The 21,371-nt window shown below is 50.8% G+C and overlaps 1 protein-coding gene across 1 annotated transcript in view; it reads left to right on the top strand.

The window, feature by feature from the left end:
• Positions 1–1,164: 1,164 nt before the first annotated feature.
• The window catches only part of LOC144933913 (diacylglycerol kinase zeta-like), a 236,031-nt gene continuing 215,824 nt past the window's right edge, over positions 1,165–21,371 (top strand). The window contains exon 1 of the mRNA XM_078859216.1: positions 1,165–1,346. The gene's annotated coding sequence lies outside the window, so the exon portion shown is untranslated. The remainder of the gene's footprint in view (positions 1,347–21,371) is intronic.

Raw genomic sequence — 21,371 nt, 5'->3', positions numbered from 1 at the left:
CACTCACTCACTCGCTCACTCACTCGCTCGCTGTCTCGCTCACTCACTCGCTCACTCGCTCACTCACTCGCTCACTCACTCGCTCACTCACTCGCTCACTCACTCGCTCGCTGTCTCGCTCACTCACTCACTCGCTGTCTCGCTCACTCACTCACTCACTCGCTGTCTCGCTCGCTCACTCGCTCACTCACTCACTCACTCGCTCACTCGCTCACTCACTCGCTCACTCACTCACTCGCTCACTCACTCGCTCACTCGCTCGCTGTCTCGCTCACTCACTCGCTCACTCGCTCACTCACTCGCTCACTCACTCACTCGCTCACTCACTCGCTCACTCATTCGCTCGCTCACTCACTCACTAGCTCGCTGTCTCGCTCACTCACTCGCTCACTCACTCACTCGCTCACTCACTCACTCGCTCGCTCGCTCACTCACTCGCTCGCTGGCTCACTCACTCGCTCGCTCGCTCACTCGCTCGCTCGCTCACTCACTCGCTCGCTGGCTCGCTCACTCACTCGCTCGCTGTCTCGCTCACTCGCTCACTCACTCGCTCGCTCGCTCGCTCACTCACTCGCTCACTCACTCACTCGCTCGCTGTCTCGCTCACTCGCTCACTCACTCGCTCGCTCGCTCGCTCGCTCACTCACTCGCTGTCTCGCTCACTCACTCGCTCGCTCGCGCACTCGCTGGCTCGCTCGCTCACTGGCTCACTCATTCGCTCGCTCGCTCGCCGATCGCGTGAACGGCGCCGATCGACTCCGCACAGCGGACGAACGAGGACAAACAGGAACATGTTTGGGGCAATGATGCGGGATTCTGCGGCTGCCGCGGAGGAAGTGTGCCACGCTTGCATCAGCGGAGCTGCTAGATGGTGGCGGTTGGGTTCGCTGGCGGGGGGAGGGCGCAGTGGGGTACCGAAAGGGTCAAGGAAGGGAGTTAGCGGTGGCGAGGGGGGTGGGGGTTGCGGTGCTGAGTGCCGACAGGAAAGTGTGCGCGCGCGTGTGAACGCTGCCGCTTCCTCCACCGCACCGTGGTGGCTGCGAACCTTCCTGCCTGACCGTGGCAGCCTCGTGGGGAGGGGAGGGAGGGGAGGGAGGAGGGGGGCGTGCGGCGGGGGGGGGTGAAGACGACCGCGCGCACGTTTTTTATTCTTCTTCTTCGTCGCGTTGTTTTCTCCCGGCCAAGCGCGAGTTGGGTTCTCTATTCCGATGGGGGAAGCGTCGAGCGCAGCGCCGCGGTGAGACGTCACGCCGATGCTGCTGCTGCTGCTGCCGCTGCCGCTTTTCCTCGACCATGTGGAGGTCCAAGAAGTGGGAGATACCGCACACGGAGCCCGGCAAGGAGTGGTACGTCGCGTCGCTTTCGCAGCAAAGTAAAAACAAAAAAATTGGCTGCAGAGCTTCGTCTCTGTTGTAGCGGTCCCGTTGCTATACCTCGGGGACGGGGGTGGGGGGGCGCGAAAAATGCTTTGTCGAGTCGAGAGTTATTTACGTCGCCGCGATGTTTAAATTGTTTGCAGGGCTCAATAATAACAACAAAAATGTGTCAGCTGTCAGCTGCGAGCAATGTCACGGACGGTCACTAAACACGATCAGCAGCACCACGCACGCGCGTCTCATGAACCCTTCCCGTCGGATCGGACCGTGAATGCTTTCTCGCGCGTCTCTGCCGAGCTCAGAAACAACAACCAAAAAAATGCATTATCATGCGAGAGGTTGTTCGGTGAGCGGCGTCGCGAATGTACAGACGCGGGCTCGGACTGCAAACGTCGCTTCCAACCGCTGTCTGGGTGTACAGACGTCGTGATTGGTGGTGGTGGTTGGTGCTGGTGGTGGTGGTGTTGTTGTAATGCGTGGAAGTGGCACGAACGAGGCCTCTCCACCGATCGTTGTCCCGAGGCTGGATCGCTCGATTCATTCCACCGCTGAGACGAAGTCTCACGGGTTTGATGGTGGGGGGGGGGGTGTGAAGAGAGAGGGTAAAGTCGGCGAGCGGGTAGGCTCGTGACTGCCGAGAAGTTGCTGAGTGATGACTGCATCAGACACCCGCCCGCCTGCCCGCCTGCGACATATCGGTCTCAACCCAAAAGCAAAAAATTGCTTTGGCACCATGGCGGCTGTCGAAGACTGCTGGCTGATTGGCACCGAAATACTCTTCAGGATTTAATGGCGGAAAAAGAAATAGAACGTTTTCAGACATCGAATGAATAATTGAAATTAATCGGACGAAAGAGAGAGTCTGCAGTAGAATTGCGCTTTTACATTTTTGGTCGTGTATATTTGTTAATTCTGTTCAGTTTTTATTTTTTACATTTTATTTGGTCTGCAATCACTTGCTTACTGAGTAATTATCTCAAACGCAATTTGTTTTAAACATTTCTTGCCCGGTGTGCATGTTGGGCGGGTGAGCTGTAAGACGGACGGCATTAATGGCGAAATTCTCGTCTTCTGTGTTTGACCAAATCACCAAGACTTGACTTTCCCCCCCTTCCCCTTCTTATCAACTCGAGATTAGCTGAGCAGGGTGCAGCCTGCACATTGCTTGCGTGGGCCTCCAGCATTGCATCACAGTGAATATATCAGCGGGAAGTGTAGTAGGAGTGAAAAAACCCCACTTGTTGCGCTGTACTTCTATGCTCCCTGCCTCGAGCAACCCGCACTGGTCAGCGCGGTCGTCAAATCACCCCTACGGGACCTACGCGGCGTGCCAGAGGCCCTCAATCGGCCGTGCCATGCGGTGTGCGCGCGTTCGCTTTAAGCTGCGGCTCTCAAGCGCGCGGTCGCGTAACCGTGCGGGAATTGTCAGAATCTCTCCTCCCCGCTTGTGCCGACGCCGCCGCCGCAGATTTCACGTTCGTATATCACCTCGCGGCTACGTTCAACATTTCGGCACGGCGAAGGATTGCTCGGGGGAGGTGTCTGGCGCTGTGGCACGAGCGTGCAGGCCTGCCCGCCAGTGCCACAGCGGGGGTCGCCAGCCACACCCTCGGCCATCAACATCAGCCACGATCCATCCACTGCTGGGTCACATATCTGACTTGCCGACCCGCCCCTACTGGACATGTGTGGTAACAAAGCCTCGTAGCTCATCGGATTCCTCCAGGATAAATGCAGGTTCCGATTAATTCTGGCTTCTACAAGGCGTCACCTAAATTCAGCGGTTCTTGGGGTGCAACAGCCCATCTAGATATACAATAAAATAAATCACGACGTTTCGATCGCAACACAAGGTGGAACAGATAGATATAGCAGCCCATCTAGCTCCTGCACATGGGCGACTTACCGTTGACCATCATCCCCTTCCAGCGACGTGTCCTGGCCAAGCGCACTCAACTTCGCCGCACAGTCGACGCGTTGTCTCGAACGTGTGCCCTGTTTCTCTCATCCACGCCTCCCTCTTCCCGTCTCACGCAGCGGTTCAACGCGCGCGGCCACGCGGTGCTACTTCGTTCACTTTGTAGATTTCAATCTAGATTTTAAGTTTTCGTGACTACATGGATCCATACTCTTTGGTTCTTTCGTTATAGTCACGTAAGTATAAAATGAAATAAATTAAATCACGACGTTTCGATTGCAACACAAGCAATCATCATCAGGTGGGAAAACCACAGCAAGAATGTTTTCTTTCCCACTTCAGCAAAAACATTTCTTGCGGTGGGTTTCCCACCTGATGACGATTGCTTGTGTTGCAATCGAAACGTTGTGATTTAATTGATTTTATTTTGTAGATTTGTATATTTTTATATACATAAAAAAACTTTTTTTTGAAGATTTTGTTCAAATGTTTTTGTTTGGCAATGTCCGTGGTTCCGATGCATGCGATCGCAACAACAACATACAACAACAACAACACAACCATTCTTCAGTAACACCGTGGCCTTAAAAGGAAGAACCCCCCCCCCCCTCCCATATCTAATTAACGACGTTTTGGACAATGGCCCCTTCGTAGCACGCATGTAATAAGGGCGTGACTTGTACTCTGATTGAAAATCTTCCACTCGAGGCACGTCGGTATGTTGCATCGGAGCTTTAACAACCCAAATAAGGCTGCGAGAGTGGTGGCCGGTGTCGAGCAGGCGAACACCGCGGCTCAAGAGGCTGCTTCCTCAAGGGCTCGGGATACTGTCTCCGTCCGCGAGCGCGTGCAGCTTCGAGCGCTATATTCTTAGGTTTTTTTCGGTAAAGTCACGTAGGTGAAAAATTAAATTTAATAAAAGTAAAATAAATATAAAATAAAAATCACGACGTTTCGGAGGCAACACAAGCTTACGTCTTCAGGTGCTCTCACTTGATACAGCTATCGTGCTGTGACGGTTCCACCTGTAGACGGAAGCTTGTGTTGCCTCCGAAACGTCGTGATTTTTATTTTATATTTATTTTACTTTTATTAATTTTAATTTTTCACCTACGTGACTTTACCGAGAAAACCTAACAATATGAATCCTTGCAGTCACGAAAGCTTCAAATCTAGCTTCGAGCGCTGTTGGCGAGCTGAGATCTCACGGCAAACGAAGGAGTTACCCATCTCGCACGCGAGCTGCGAGCGGTGAGCGGTGCGTTGTCCGCATGGGGGGGAGGGGGGGGCTCGCCCAGAAGGAGATGAACAATAAGAGGCGTTGAAGTTCCGATCGAGACGCGTCGTTAGAAGACGACGCGTAATATCGCGTCACTGCACGACGCGTTCAAAACAGAAATGGGAGCGATGTCATGGGGGAGGTCGCCAGAGCGATACGAATGGAATGCCAGAACGTGACTTTAAAGTCTCCGTTTATGTTTTGTCTTCTCGATCATGAGGCTTCAAACTCGCGTCGGACAGCCTGGGACGAGATGTGTTGCTACAGGATAAGATCGGGGGGGGGGGCTGCATCTTCAATAAACTTGGCCGATTAAGACAATTTCATTGACTAAAGCTCGCAATCAGCTACCGCTCCCAAATCCTGCCTCCCGAAGGCGGGAAACCCCCCACTGCAGGCTACAAAGCCACGCCCAGCGTGACGAGGCTGATGATTGTGACGTCACCGAGCCCCGCCCATCACTTCTCATCCAGCGGGCACATGTCGTACGAAAGTTTGTCAACCCCCCCCGCCAACCCAACTATTGTTGTGGCGTACGAGTAAATGGATCGAAGCAATCAACAATCGATAGGTTATCCGATCACTTACAAATAATGGAACAGCCCAGCAACGCACGAGGCTTCCGTTCAATGAGCAGCATCTGTTGTTGCCCGCGGCCGGCGGCGCCGTTTCCTGTCGATTCCGCGGCAACCTCTCAACTGCGCTGACAACGGCCCGGGGTCCTTCGTGCCGCGGTGAACGAGGTAGCTTGCGCGGCACGGAAACGACAAAGAACAAATTGTTACTGACTCGCTGCAGATCCTCCCCACCCCCCCTCCTCATCCTCATCCTCCCCCATCGCCGCTCCCGGTTGCTGCAGGGGTCACTCACAGCGCTGTGGAAGTTGGGGAGCAGGAGACGGGGGAGGGGGGTGTATCCGATTAGCGAATGCTTTGCGGCAGTGGATTCTTCTTAACCTGGGGTGCACGCCCCCCTCCCCATTCTCTGGGGTGCGAGATGCCCTTCCTGGGGGTGCGAGACGTGGCCAGATTTTTATTTTTTAGAAAGTAAATAATCGAAAACACAAATTAAGCAGGGGCACGCAGTGTACAACTTACTTTGTTTCATCGTGTTTGCTAACATCATACATTTTGTGAACGATTGTGGCGCGCAATGCTGCTATAATTATAGCTTTAAGAACCACTGCTTCACGGTGACCGTCGGTTACAATTTCTGATAGGACGCGCAAAAGTTCACCCCTCCTCCCCCCTCTCCGTTCACCCCCCGATCTCGTTATCATGGGGGAGCGGTGTTCTGCTGCACGGTGGTCGATCTTATCGAAGGTTGGCAACGGATTGCCGAGTCGCCTCCGAGCCCGCTGGCCGACGCTCTGCTGCGTAATTAATGACTCCGTCATCGGCACAATCGGCAGTCAAGCCACATGGTCGAATGTACGGAGACACATATCGTACAGAATGTCGCGGGTGTCTTTCTCCCTCTCTCTTAGCCACCTCTCAACATATTTGCCTTATCCAGACACCCATGCCGCTGAGGTTGCCACTTGTCCAGTGTTGTTTCTTTCCCAGGACGCCCTCTGGTTGAAGGCAGCTGTCGTTGGGATTCTAAACGACTCGGTTATTGTTGGAAGACTTTGCTGATTTGTTCCTGGATTTCTCTGTTGCGTGTCGTCACTTTAAGATGTTTCTTGTTCATGTTTTTGTTTGTTGCGGTTGCACCCGAGTCAAGAGCCGCATGGCTCACAGGGTTATCTCCATATATAAAAGGCAAAGTTGTGATTATGTGTGTCTGTTCAAAATGTTTAGCGTACTTCCCGACATGCAACACATTTTAAATGAGCCATGTGGGTACTTTACAGACTTTACACCATGCAAAAATCATAAAAAATACACTTCTTTTTGGAGGGGGGGGGGGAACTCAATAATGCATATATTTTTTGCACGGCAAGTGAGCTGTGACGTCAAATCTGTTATGTTACCCACGCACGTGGAAGCGTAACGCATTGTAGTGTAGCGGTTACCGCGCTGCGCTACGAACCCGGCGACCCGAGTTCGATTCCCGCTCACGGCCACCACCGGTGACGATTATTTGAACCGGCCCTGGGCCTCCCCTAGGTCGACTCAGCCTCATGTCAGGAAGGACTTCCTGGTTGAGCACACCATGTTTAGTCGACGCTGTCACTGAACGCAGCAGCAGCAGCAGCGGCGGCGGCTGTAGAGTTTGTTGGCCCGCTGCTGAGCGCGGTCCGGAGAAAGTCAGAGGACCCGACGCGCCGCGTTTGGGACAAACCCGGCTTTTATCCGGAGTCTCTGAACGCTTCGGTTTCATTGGCTGAGGTGGCCAAGTTTACGATGCGTCGCTTTTTCGTCGTCGTCGTCGTCGTTGTTGTCGGGCTCTCGTCTGCAAACCGGCCACGTGATGTCACTGAAATGCTGCTGTCGTTCGCGAACAAAGATGACGACAAAGATCCCTCGCTGCGCTGTTCGTCGACTGTGGGCTTGGGCAAGGGCTGCCGGAAACGCACTTGTTAAATCTGGCACGGCGCACCAAAGGCGTTTTTGCCGACTGCAACACAACGCGGTCGTCTTTGGCTCCCCCGGTGTTGATGTGTACACGCTGTACCGAGGATACTCATTGAAGGCCGAACGTTGTAATGGGAGGCCGCAGGGTAGGTAGGATCGGATACACACTTGGCATTCGTGTTAGTCGAGGCCAGAACATGAACTTGGGGTTACCGGAACTAGAGCACAGTGTGCTCACCACACACATGCACTCTCACCTTAACACACGGACGCCCACTCACCCTCAACATAACACGCGCGCACATGCGCTCGCCTACGGATATCACACACCACGAAGTTAGCCATGCCCATATACACAGCCACACCTTTTACTCCTTTCTGCTTTTACAGAGAAGGATTGTTTTTGTTTTACATTAACACCGTGAGTTATACGACCAGGTGATTCCTCGCGTTTGTCAAAACCTCGGTCCATATTCTTGGTTCTTTCGGTAAAGTCACGTAGAAGGGAAATAATTAAAATAAAACATAATCAAATTCTCAGGTGAAGAAACAGGGCTGTCGGAAAAACAGCGTCTTTCCGTCAGCTCTGTTTCTTCACCTGAGGACGGCAGCTTGCGTTGTGGCCGAAACGTCGTTAGAATTTAATTTTATTATGTTTTATTTTTATTATTTTATTATTTCCCTTCTACGTGACTTTACCGAAAGAACCAAGAATATGAATCCATGCAGTCACGAAAGCTTTAAATCGAAATAAAACCTCGGTCCATCACATGTAACACACTCATTGCTTGGCCAATTACACCTTAATATATAGAGGACCGCAGAGCTGGATTTCTCTTCGTGCCTCCGAGTCGCCCTCTGTCTGCGAGAGCAGAGGCTTGCTGCTCGGGGAAGGCAACCAGTGTTGTTAGAATGTCGTCTTGGTGGTGGAGGTGGTGACGATTTCTGGACCTGCAGTGCTGTCAACTCCTTCACACGAAGCCCGCCCCCCCCAAAACGAACCTCTGAAAGTCGCGAAACGTTAAAGCTGTCAAAAAGAATCACTAAAGAATTTGACCAAGTATTAAACGGGGGGACTGATGAACTGATTGCTCGTGAAGCTACAACACGTGTTTTTTTCCCCCTTGGCGGTGGAAGTTGCTCGACGGGTCTCCGGTGTGCTTTGACGACGTTTCGTCGAAACTCTGTCTCTAGGGAAACCCAAGAAAGTCGCTAAGACTTAGCCGCAAAATCGCTAAGTTGGCAACAACAGCGCGGCGCCGTGCGCACTTGGAATCGGAAAGGATTAGGGTTTGCCTGGGGGCTGGTGCGGGCGGTGTAGGAGCCGGTGGAGGGGGGGGGGTAATGGGGAGTGAGGGGAAGCCTTTGTGTTCTACGTCCTCTCTCCGGGCATCTCTCCCTCCCTCTCTCTCCCTCCCTTCCACCCACCCACCCCATCGCTCGCTCGCTCGCTCCGACGAGCAGCAGGAGTAGCGAGCTCGAGTGTTTGTCCAAAAAGCCGGGCGTCCGTGAGCGCCGAGCGAGACATCTCCAAATGTCGCTACTAGGCGGCATTCAGTGCTGGTAAGAGAAGCGCGCGCGGCTCGCGTGCATCTCGGCGCCGCTCGACCGACAGCGTCGTTCGGGGGTCTGGATTGAGGAGCAGCCCCCGGTTTCGTTGGTCGTGGTTGCCACGGTGTGACGATCCAACCCGCCCGCCTTGTTGTTGTTGTTGTGCTTCTGTGCGGATGTGCGGCTCTGCATCCTCGCCGCGCTGTGAAGGCGCGCGTGCGTGCGTGCGTGTTGTACGTATGTATGTATGTTGAACTTCTTTCGCACCGTACGCGGTTTAACCTAGGAGAGCCTCGCCGAGTCTCGCTGTTTCCTTCTCGAGAGGGTCTTGCCAAGTGTTCGCAGATTTTGAGGTTCAAATCGAGTCCTTTGCTGGGTCATCTTCCAACCATGGACAATTTTGGAAACGTGACCTCGGCACACGGTGGCCTCCTCCTGCGAGAACGTCACAGGTTCTTTAACGTCCACCGCGAAGCGCGTAGTATCATCCACCGTGCATACCACAGCGCAGTTCAAATCAGGGCGGCTGTTGCTGCAATCGAACCGTGAACCTCTTGAGAGCGAACGCGCTCCCGTTTACGCAAGCTACTGTGACCGCATCTGTCGGTGAAGGATCGTGGTACGTGCCTCGGTTCTCCTTTTAAGCGTCGTTTATTGCTGGTCCGCGTGAGTAAGTGTTGTGTCGCTTGGTGTTTTGAATTCGGCACAGATGGCGCTGTCGATTCACCTAAATGGCATCGTTCATTCAGCGGCGGAAGCTACGCTTTAATGGCAGCTGGGTCTGCCCAAGTCGGCGACTCGGTAACATATCTTCCGTGTCCGGCAGAACACATCCAGTCTTCGTCTCGCTCTGGCTGTGGCTCCGAAGTAAACCACGTGCCACCAACTACTTCCACGTCTGCGAGCGAAGCGATGACTAACTCGGCGAGAAATTAATCCCCGCGCGTGACGCTTCGTGCTTTAATTTGGCGAGAGCAGCAGCAGCACAGTTGGTTTACTTCATTCATTAGTGGGGGGGGGGAGTGCGGGGGCGGGGGTGATGTGAAAAAGGGGTCGACTAGGCGTTAAATCACGAAAACCCCTTCGCACTTACAGGATGGTACGATCCATGATCAATACGGACGCCTGCGCACACGGAATGGTCCATTAATGGGGTGGAATAAAATTTGAAATGACAGTAGCCTCTTGATTATCCTGATATTTTGACTTAAATTCATGACTCTTGGATTTTTGCTTAAGCCCAAATTAAGAATCTAAAACAGCTATACATTGATATCTTTGGAAATGTTTATTACAAGTCACGCGCTTAAACCGGACGAACATGTTGCTCTGGTTAATCCGAAATCCACGTGATCGCCTCTACAGCGCAGTAGTTGCAATATCTTTACAGCAGTGGGCGGAGATGTATTGATGTTGATTGACGTGGCTCTGCTGCTATCTTCTTAGTGGGCAGAGTCTTCTGCACGGGAGCAGAAAAGTTTTCTTTATTACAAATGTTTGTTTTGGTCATTTAACAAACTCAAATTGTTTTAACTTAAACATAATTTACACACATTCGTTTTATTTTGTGGCATACAGATGGTTATATTTTTGGATCATCCGAGATTTTTCATTATCCGCGACCCTCCTCCTCGTTACTAGCGCGGATAATCAAGTTGTATATTTATTGAGTAATAAAGTGGGTTGTGTTTTGATTTTCTAATTACACTTTCAGTATTTCTGATTTGCCGCTTTGGTGTTTCTCCCCACCCCCCACCCTGATGTGGTTACTTGTGGCCAATTATTAAAACAAAGATAAAGTTTGCATTGCATGAATCACTCAATACAATCAATACAGATTGTTTGAAATTACAGAAGCTTTAATTGTACGCGAAAACACGTGTAAATGTAATTATGATGTAAACAATATAAATGTACACAAAGCATTATTTGAAAATTGAATACATGTCTTACCTGCTTTGGGTACTCGGTTTATATACCCTGAGTAATTGTTTAAAGTTTATTTCAATTCTGTTAAAAAATACATACCATTTTCATACTGAGGTTAATAACATACTCTATCATTCAGGATTTAACCATGCATTTATTCATAAATTCAATGACATTTTTAAGCTCAAGATACGGGCACCATATAACACATGTAGGCGTGGATCATTTTACATTCATATGCCGTGCATTTAATGGGTTCACGTGACCCCTGCACCCACTAGAGACACTACCATTCACCACGTACAAAAAACTGATTCGAAGCAAATGGATAAATCCTTAAATTGTTATCATATTACCGCAAACAGATGTGTCAATCAATAGAAGTAACGGCGGTATAAGTTATTTTAACAAAAGTTAATCACGATACCCGCTTTTCTTCTTCTTAGCTATCGGACGATAATTCAACGTGGCGAGTCCAACATCTCGGGCGCGTCAAAGGGATTTCCTTCTCAAATGAGCCACGAGGCTACGCCGGACATTCCACATTCCTACGGTGCTGGCAGGGGGGTGGGTCTATCCCTAGGACCGCCACTACGATTTACTCTCCCCCACAAAGTGGAACGTATTTGAACGAACCCCGGAGGGATGATGGGCCGAGTCAACCCCCCAACTCGGATTTGAACTCGTAACCTTCCGATTTGCAAGCCACTCGCTCGCCCTAACGCTGAGCGACCCGGCCGGACATCAGTGCTAATGCACCTGCATTTGTGCTGGATTAGTTACTAAGAGATCCCCAGATGGGTTCATTACTGGGAAGGCATTGGGTTGCAAAAATGTTGTGTTGATGCGCGTATCGATTTCAGACAGAAGGCGCAATATGGACACGTGGCAGTGGTCAATTTTGGCAATAGATGGGGGAAGGGGGGGCAGGATGGGATCCTACGGTACGATCGAGCGCGTGTTTCACGATCGCGTGGTAGCAACAGAGGTCGCAAACGGGTTTTGATTCCTTACCCGTACCCGTACCCGGCCGCACCAGGGTCGCAAACGGGTACCCGTACCCGGCCGGGTACGGGTACCCGTACGCTACCCGTACCCTACCCGAAATGAGTGACAAACGGTTACTCACCGGTGACTCACGGCCTACCCGTACTTGTACCCGGCCACACCAGGGTCACAAACGGGTACCCGTACCCGGCTGCGTACGGGTAGCCGGGTTTCGGGTAGGGTACGGGTATCGGGTACCCGGTTGCGACCTCTGGGTAGCAAGCAACACCGTTTTCTCCGCGGTATATGGCACATTTCTTGCCCCCATCTCTCTGTATATAAAAAAGCAAACGTTGGGGATGTGTACGGCTTATTATCATCCATGAAGTGTGTGTGTATAGATGGTTGCGTGTGTATGGGGAGCGGTGGTGTAGCGGTTAGCGCGCGCTGCACGACGAACCTGGCGACCCGGGTTCGATTTTTGCTCACGGCCAACACCCGTGACGATTATCTGACCAAGTCACGGGGCCTCCCCTAGGTCGACTCAGCCTCAAATGAGAACCTGGCGCGGTGTGTAAACATTGCCACCGAGGAGACAAAGGCGGCCGGGCGTGGTGTTGGCCACCCACCCCCTCGTGTGCCGTGCCGGCCTTCGTAGGTGCTCGCTAACAGCACTTGCCCCAACAGTCCGTTAAATCTATACGGGGGGGAGGGGACAATTGTCTTTGTGAGAATATTTGAATAACTTCATTGACACCGGGCGCATACCCGTCTGGGGTGAAACATATTTTCCGAGAGCGTGTTACAATCCGGGGAAAGTGGGAGGAGTTTACTGCGGAGCTTAGTAAAGTTCAAACGTAAACGACTTGCTACGCAAACTGCTTAATGTCAAATGTATTTTTCGTGCAGCCTGGTTAATTGCTTATTCCCTTTGAAGTCGGGTCTCTTTGAACGGAATGCACATTGTGAACAAGCTGTTAACAGCTTGATGAGCCTCCGCCCTAAGCACCCGTTTTAATTGGTACGCTTGTTCGTGAGTTATTAAAGTCGTTGATTGCAAGGCACGTGTCGATTCGTCAGTCAGAATTGATTCGTACACTCGCGATGCACGCATGCATCAAGCCATGCGTGGTAAGAATCGATTGGTATTCAATGCGTATTGTATCGCATTGCGTGTTGACGCAGTGCACTGCACGATACACCTGGCGACCTTGATTCGAGGCCGTGACTAACTAACATCATTGGTGAGCGACATCAGAACCGAGCCTGCCCCACATTACCGGCCTGCACTGACCACTGTGGAGAGGTGTGGTCATACTACAACCCCCATGGCCGATATGGAATGTGGTTGCCTTCGTCTAGCAGTAGATTGGCAAACGGCTGTAAGAATAAACGAATTTAATTTTTTTACCAGGTAAGGCCCACTGAACTATAAGGCTCTTTCTCAAAAGCAAATGATAGTTCAACGAAGTGGTTTATCACGTGGGAATTTATCGCAGCCAAATACTCCCAAACGCGTGTCGATTCTAAATGTGGAGGGAAAACCGGAGGACCTGGTGAAAAATCCACGGGACCACACGGAGAACACGCAAACTTCAAATACACATCAGCACGCGTCAGGCTGGGGATCGAACCCACAACCTCCCGTACACCAGGCGAGGTCGTTAACATCTCCTAGCCACCGTGGCGCCTTCAGGTGCTTATTTATTGCAAGGTCGATTATTTTCCGTGTCCTCATCGTCTGGAACTCTCTTCCCCCTGCTCTCCGTGCTGTCAACTCCCTGCCCATATTCTAGTCTAAGCTCAAGAACTTCATATTTTCCTCTGTCGATGACCGACCGGCTCTTTTTCTCTGTAAAATAAATATGACCACTCTTTTCTGTACAGTACCCTGCATTCATACGCAATGTGAATCCACATTGCAGTATGGTGCATTAGTAGATAACTTGTCTCAAGTTAACAATACTTATATATATAGAAATATACAAGAGACACGTTGTTTTTTGTACATTGCAAAACAAATATTTGCGTGTCAATTTAAGGGTAGTTTTTGAACACGGACAAACTAACTAAACCAGTCGTAAAAAAAACAGAATCCAAATACATTAGCCACGTATCCAGGCTTGTGTGGCAAGCAGGGTTCCCGTGAATATTAAATAAACGACAGTTTGTGACGCATGTCCTATGGAACATGCGTCCCTGATTAAATTACCTACCAGATCCGTAACTCGATATGGCAGGTTTTTTTTTGTTGCGCTAAAATCAGATTGCAAATCAATTTAACGGTTTGTTGTGTGGAGCGAGGACACATCCTGGGCTGCTCCATCGGCTCATGTTTTGGTAACTGGAGCTCGTAATTTTAGCCCTTTGAGAATGTTTTTTTTGGACTCGGTATTTATCTTTATTCGCGATATTCGGAGACAAATTGTCAGGTACACCAACATCGCAAGCAAGTGGGTTGCGAGGGGGGGCGAGGCGGGGGGGAGATGCTATTTTCCTTCAGCAATTTTAGGCTTCTTGTGTAGAGGCAGATTCAGAGGGAGGGTGGCCAGGAACTTTCGAGATCCCCTACTTTAATGAGAGTTAAATAATCATACAATTATTTTCTCTTGGAAACATCAGTAACATGTACATTTTTGGGGTCTCAATGAGGTTGGTATGAGGGAGGGAAGGGAGGGAAGGGAGGGGGGCTTTTCCTCCATTACCGCCGTTGGACGGATCTGCCACTGAACTTCTCAATTTAAATTGTTAGTACGTCCCCGAGTCTGACTCAAATGCAACAAACTCACCAATATCAATGTTTTTCGCGATTACAACTGGTAACTTCATTGCTCACGAAATATGTCCCAGGTTAGCTGTCGGTAGACTGCAGAAGGTAGCACGTGTCTAGCAGGAGGCACGGACATCGCGAGAGGTATCCTGGATGTTGTGCTCAGAATGTGGAAGTATTTTATTTGTATTTTTCCGGTCATTGACCCGGGACTAACGAGGCTGAAATGAAGCCCTTGCTACAGCACAATGGCTGGGTTCATCGGCTTTTTCTTGACAATTCTTGAGCCAAATGCCCGTTTACGAAGGACACAATGAGTTTACGTGAACTTCTCGGGGTAATTAAGTGCGTCAAGGGAATGTGGAAATAATCGTCGTTGCCCATTTGTCCGTTTGTTTTAAAGATACATTAAGATTACTTGAACTCTTACCAGCAAGATATGAAGTTTCTGTTTTTATTAAAAAGTGACATTTTTGCTTCTGGGCATTATGTGTGCTCAATACAAACCCGTTTCATTATAGGTTAAAATAATAATGGTCATTTATATCAGTGTGCACGTTGTGAAATGGGATGGTGCAAGTACGACTTCCAAAAGTACAAAAAAAATGTTATGGGGCTGCAGGTTTGAAGAAGCAGTTGTATAATTATAATTTTGTTTCGTAAATTCGATGTCCCCCCCCCCTCATTCTTATTGAACTTTGATTTGATGCCTTGCTCGTCATTGTTGTTTAATGCTGTATGGCAACACTAGTCACCTTTTCATCCTTAACACTTTTGTTAATCAACGTCTCTTCACCCCTTTCTGTACAACATCTAAAAAAAGAATACATTTAGATGGCAAAAAATAAATAACGTGCGGCCACTTTGTCAATCTCAATCCACTGCTGGATGAAAGCTTCCCATCCACGCCGTGTGGCTCATTAGTGTTGTTCAACCTCCCCGTCAACTTTCAACGCTTTGAACAGCGTGTAAAAAATGTGTCGCACAAACCCTCCCATGTCCAGTCCATGCGCGGAAGAGAACTTCACCATCAGTGGATCGGCAATTAATTGCACGGTAAATTATGATCCACTTTCACATTCGTAACGGATTTTTAAAATACTTGTTTCGCCTAAAGAAATGGCGATCGTAAAACATATCTATATAATCTCTCTCGCGTCGTTATTATTGTACCCGAAAACGGAACGGAACGTCTCAGAGCGTAGTTTTTATTGAACTCCGATTAGAACCATGGCATTATTTTTGGCATGATTTTTCTCTGCATGAGGATACCTTCATCCGGCAGTGGATTGACAGAGCGTGTAAAGTCATTATTGTTATTATCACCATCGTCACCACCGCGAGCGCGTGGAGTATCTGTTTCTCGGTGCAGATGTTTGACAATGTGAATATTCTTTACTTTTTCTTCCCACGACCTCCTTTAACTTTGCGCTAATGAGACATCCTCAGTGCAGGTGTTGCTAATGGAGTCCACGCGGCACAGGTCGAGAGAGTGAGTCAGTGAGTGAGTTTGATCTTACTTCGCATTATTCATCATTGTCCTCCTCCACTTACGTAACGAGTCGCAAGACACATGCTACGTCACCGGCTATGCAATGAATCACGACGGCGAGGAGCGAACCGCCTGCAATGCGGAGCGGTGTCGAGCCGTGCGCTTCTGATGACTCCATCCCACCACGAGTCGGTTCGTCTTTGTTGTTGTTGTTGTTGTTGTCCGCAGTTCGCGGGTGGGGTGGGGTGGGTGTCACGATTTGATTCCAAGGATCGGCGCAACTTCGTGCCCTTTCGTTCCGTCTCGTCCGCTCCGTTAGCCTCGAGGTACATTCAGCGGCGGCGGCGGCGACGCTAGGCACAAGCAATCCAAGATGACGACCTGGATTAATAATAATACTTTCATTTTATATCACGTCATTCACGCAAATTGCATCTTACAACGCTGAACATTAATTATATGTTCATGACCAAATAGTGGTGCAGCATATCATCTCATATTCAAATCATGATTAACATAACGCGTGGATTAACGTGAGCCCAATTTATCTCTCTCTCTCTGCTCCATCTAATCTGCCTCCCTCTTCTCTCATCTTACCGCATCTCTCTCTTTGCCTACATACATTTGTTTGCATCTCACTACATCTATATTGTCCACATCGCTGCTGTCATCCGACTTGGCTTTTATTAATTGACAAAAAAAACAGCGAAGCTGGAACCCCACTCGTCATTTCTGCTGATGGATTCCTCAACGGGCTCGTGATGCCTGCAGCTCTCTGACAAGAGGCGAGGACGGAGAGAGACTTTGACTCTTAAACAACTTTTATTGCCGCCAGCAGCAACAGCACTGGAGGCGATTCCGATATGAAATACACACCCAAGTCACCAGCAAACAAACGAATAAAACGCTATAAATCCACGCGCTGTGGGCGCTAAATGCAGCGCGCACAACACGAAAGAAAAGTCACGTGGTGGTGGTGGTGGTCATCGCGCACGACTGATAGAGAGAGAGAGGCCGTACAACCTTCACCCGAGTGACTTCACTCGTGGAATCCTCACGATCGTATCCAGTCTCGGACCGTTCCCTGTGAGTGTGCGTACTCGTCCATCAGTATGTCCGTCTCGATCAGAGCCGGCCCTAGACCTTTGGGGGCCCTAAGCAAAATTTGGTTGGAGGCCCCTTTGATGTATGATTTTTTTCACCCACTAGCTAGCAGTGACTCTAGGGGGCCCTCTGCTGGCCACGGGGCCCTTTGCAATTGCAAGGGTCGCTTAGTGGCTGGGCCGGCTCTGGTCTCGATGTATAAGCAATGCAGTCCGCGTGCCTATGCGAGTCTATATCTCTATGCGAGTCTACGAGTCTATGTAAGTCGACGTATCTCCACGTCGGTCAATGTGGCTCCGTGTACGGCTAGGGGGTCTTCTCCACGTGAGCCAAAGGCAACTTCACTCCGCGCTCACACTCGTGTGCCCATCCCGGTCCGACCCTGTGACTCTCACGATTTGATGACCTCTTGCGTCACGGCGATGTGACAAACATTCAAACATTCTCGTAATTATTTGCGCACACGTTAATTGAATGGATATCTGTTTGTAAAAAGAATGTGCTTTATAACACACCCGGATTCCTCCAGTGTCAACACACATTGCGATTATCATCACGCGAGCAATTCCAGGCCATGCATTGTGAACGCAAGAATCGATTTTTAATTGACGAATCCTTACGCGGCCCGTCGAGGCGCTGTCGCGAATCGCGCACCAACAATCAGCGTGTTCACTGCGGCTGAGAAGAAGCGGTGGGGGGGGGGGTGGAGGGGTTCACTTCCCATTTCCAGGTCCCCCATTCTCATGGCCCATGATGCATTCTCGGTTCATTGTCGACCCCATCCACACGGCTGCCCCTACCCCATCCACACGGCTGCCCCAACCCCATCGGCACGGCTGCCCCTACTCCATCCACACGGCTGCCCCAACCCCATCGGCACGGCTGCCTCTACCCCATCCACACGGCTTGCTCTTAGCCAACGTTGGCGATGTGGTGACTGTTTCGTTTGGTCGAGAGGGATGGAGAAGGCTCCAAGATGTGTGAGCGAAGATTCCGGGGTTTGTATCGGTCACCGTGGGTTGTAACAACACGCGGCACAACAAAAAACAAAGATAAAGATCCCCTGTGTAGCCTTGGCAGTCTTTTGGGGCAAGTGCTGTTAGCGAGCAGCACCTATGAAGGCCGGCACTGTGGCACACGAGGGGGTGGGTGACCAGCACCACGCCCGACCGCCTTTGTCTCCCCAGTGGCGATGTTTACACACCACCTCACCAGACTACTCATTTGAGGCCGAGTCGACCTAGGGGATGCCCAGGCCCCGGTTCAGATACTCTCGTTATTGGTAGTTGGCCGTGAGCGGGAATCGAACTCGGTTCGGTGGGTTCGTAGCGCAGAGAGGCTAACCGCTGCAACCAAAACCACACACACGCGCGCCACACACAATGGGAGATTTGGCACCGTGAACACCAACAACAACAACAGGAAGTCATCGGGTCGCTGCGGGGTGGGCAGCAGAGGGCACTGCAGCAACACCCATTGCTGGCTGTGCCTGGCGACGCCACCCGCCTTCGACACGCGCTGCCCACGAGCGCGCAATGCCCTCAACAGGGTGAAGTATGGTCAAACAGCCCTCGACAACCAGCATGGCATGGGGTGGTGGAAGGAGGGGGGGGGGGTTGATCAGGGGGGGGGGGGGGTCGCTCTCATCCAGCAGTGGATTGTGACTAGAGATAAGAGGTGTGGGGGGGGCTGTAAATGTGCAGGTGCACACATTGTGACCGAGCTAGAGGTCATGACCCCGACGAGCAGTCACACACACACACAGCCTTATCTGTTGCAGGGAAGCAGAAGACATCGTAACCGCCCGCTTATCACGAGCCTCGCTTTCACTCATTCGTAGCCACGGTGTCCACCTGCCCGGGCCCCTTGTACAGTGCTATTGGTCGTCCTCCCTGTCTCTCTCTCTCGAGGTCACAGATTCACATGGGAGGAAGGCGGAGGGGCTGGCGTTGTGAAGCCATCGTCGCTCGGACCGAAGTCGATCGAGAGAGGGCATTTATCAATTGACTCCCGAGTGCTGTGTCTCTCTCTCTCAGAGAGGTTCCGCTGGCTGCTACGTTGCATCAGTCATCGGCTCGCCGCAGTGGCATCTCGGGAGGGAGCTGCAGACAGCCTCTGACTCTCGGATATTGAGGCCCCCTCTCTCCTTCCCCTCCCAAATGTATACCAAGTGCTTCTATAATGGTCGAAACACAATCGTGTCGCGCTATAATAATAATCATGCATATTTCTAACGCGCACAATTTTCGCTTTGCCGAAGGCCGCGACCGCGAGGTCGGAGCGCAGCTCAGAAATCCGCTCAGTAAAAGTAAAATAAAAGAAGCTGTTGTTTTGAGAAGGCGCTTGAAGGCAGGGAAAGAGTCAGCGCTGCGAATGTGGAGGGGGGCGGGGGGTGGGGGGTGGTGGCGTTCCAGGTGGTGGTGGTGGTGGAGGGGCCGGACAACGGAGAAACGAAGGGATGGCGATCGTGGTCCCGACCCTCGTGTGTGGAGAGCAACTTCTGGGTCGTGGTTTGGGAGCGGGGCGTCAGGAGGTCCGAGAGGTAATGGGGGAGAGGGGGTGGGCAACTGATACCTGTAGGCGGTGTAACAGAGGCAGGCGATTTTGAAGGTGATTCTGATGGGGATTGGGGGTCAAGTCGGAGGTCAGAAACGCGGTTGGTGGGAGGTGAGGACAGTGCGTGCGAGATGGTTTTGTGGGCTTTCGTGTCGTTGAAGCCACAGCACCACTCACCGTGTGTGTGTGTCACTCCGTGTACGTGCAGATGTTAAAATAGGGCTTGTTCTGTTATCGCGTTGATTAAGCCTCCGACAATTCATCAGATTTAAAAACCAGATAAGACTTCACCAATATCTGTATGACGTTCGAGTGTTTGGCATCATCGCGTATGGGTGGTGGTAAAACAGTGTCTCCGTGTCTGTGTTTTGTCTCTCGCTCAAATTTAGCAATCTTTGGAAGAACGTCATCAACCAGGTCGGGTGTTGACTGTTATGTTAGCCGACTCTCTGTGTTGTATTGCGTTATATTTCTCAGTTTACTAGGTTTGTTTTCTCTTTCATTTGTACCTGCTGATGATCGCTTGAATTGTAATCGAAACGTCGTATGCTGTTATTTAAAAAAAAATCTTTCTACGTGACTTTACCGAAAGGACCAAAGAGTAAAACAAAGGAATTGAATATGAAAGGTGGGGGGGGGCGCACTATGACAGTCACGGCCCCCCCCCCCTCCCCCGTCAAACTTTCAAGTCATCTCTGGCCACGAGCACTCTCTCAGCCGCAGTCAGGAGGAGAGGAAAGGAACACCCCGGACAGCTGTACATCGAGCCGGAGCAAAGCGCGATTTAAACGGCGAGGCTTTTACACGCGCATTGGATCGCGCGCGCAAGAATTGATAGTTTTCGATTCGCACGTGTTGTATGTAGTTGGGTTCGACGTGGGACTCCTTGCGGTCACCATTTCACACCGATAGATATATAACAATAATAATTGTACCGTAAAATTTAAATGCGATCCTGAATTGTAACAGCTCATAAAATCATGGGGGGAGGGGGCAAAAAGGGGGGCGTTTAGCATCCTGCGGAGCAACGTTCTTCACTTATTTTCAGAGGGGAGCCACCTTCGCCGATAACGCATCATCAGTGTGAGGGCCGTCACACCACCGCAGGGGGTTGTTTTCACATGTGTGTATTGTCGGCAGAGTCGTACGTCAGAGGCCGCACAAAAGGCCACCAGGGGCCGCCCAGTTTGTACCGCGGGCCTTGCAGTGAAGAACACTGATGTAGAGAGAGGCGAATTTCAAACTAGAAATTAAGAGGCGGTGGCGGCGTTCGCTGTGATTAACGCATTGCGCCATGGACACAACAAAATGGGTCTGATTCAGGGCCACGCCTAACATTAAGTGGTGAGCAATATCTGAATTGCCCCCCCCTCCCTCATCCTCTCTTCACCAATCCACGCCGACCAACTTAGTGAAGCAGGGTCAAACGATCCCACGGTAGTCACCGCGCGGGGAGGCCTTCACTTCGACAGTGGATTAAACAAAGGGGCGGTAGACATTGATGAGCGTTTGGGCCAGGTAAGGGCCGCTAGCGGTGGCCGTTGCAGAACATCAAAACGTGAACTTCGTCACCGCAGGTCTCGGCAGCGCGGTTAATGACCTCCCGTATCTCTCTGGTGTGGCCTTGCACCATCGCGCTGGTGTTTCGCGTGTTTTAATCTGAGAGCGAGCAGACTTTGGATGTTTGTAAAAAAAAAAAACATTATTTTAATATTCGGGTAGAGGTTGGACGGAATCGCAGTCGCGTTTGCCGCCCGCGCGCGATTTACTGCAAAGCCCCAAATCCATACATCGGCAGCGTACGCCGGCTCGGAAATATTACATAAATACATTTCAAACGTGTCTAAACCGTTTAGGGCTTTTTTAAAAAATTCACTGTTTGTAATTACC

Source organism: Lampetra fluviatilis, chromosome 8, assembly GCF_964198595.1.
Source record: "Lampetra fluviatilis chromosome 8, kcLamFluv1.1, whole genome shotgun sequence".
NCBI lineage: Eukaryota > Metazoa > Chordata > Hyperoartia > Petromyzontiformes > Petromyzontidae > Lampetra > Lampetra fluviatilis.
The sequence above is the reverse complement of the archived record's forward strand: the minus strand, read 5'-3'. Positions and strand labels throughout refer to the sequence as shown.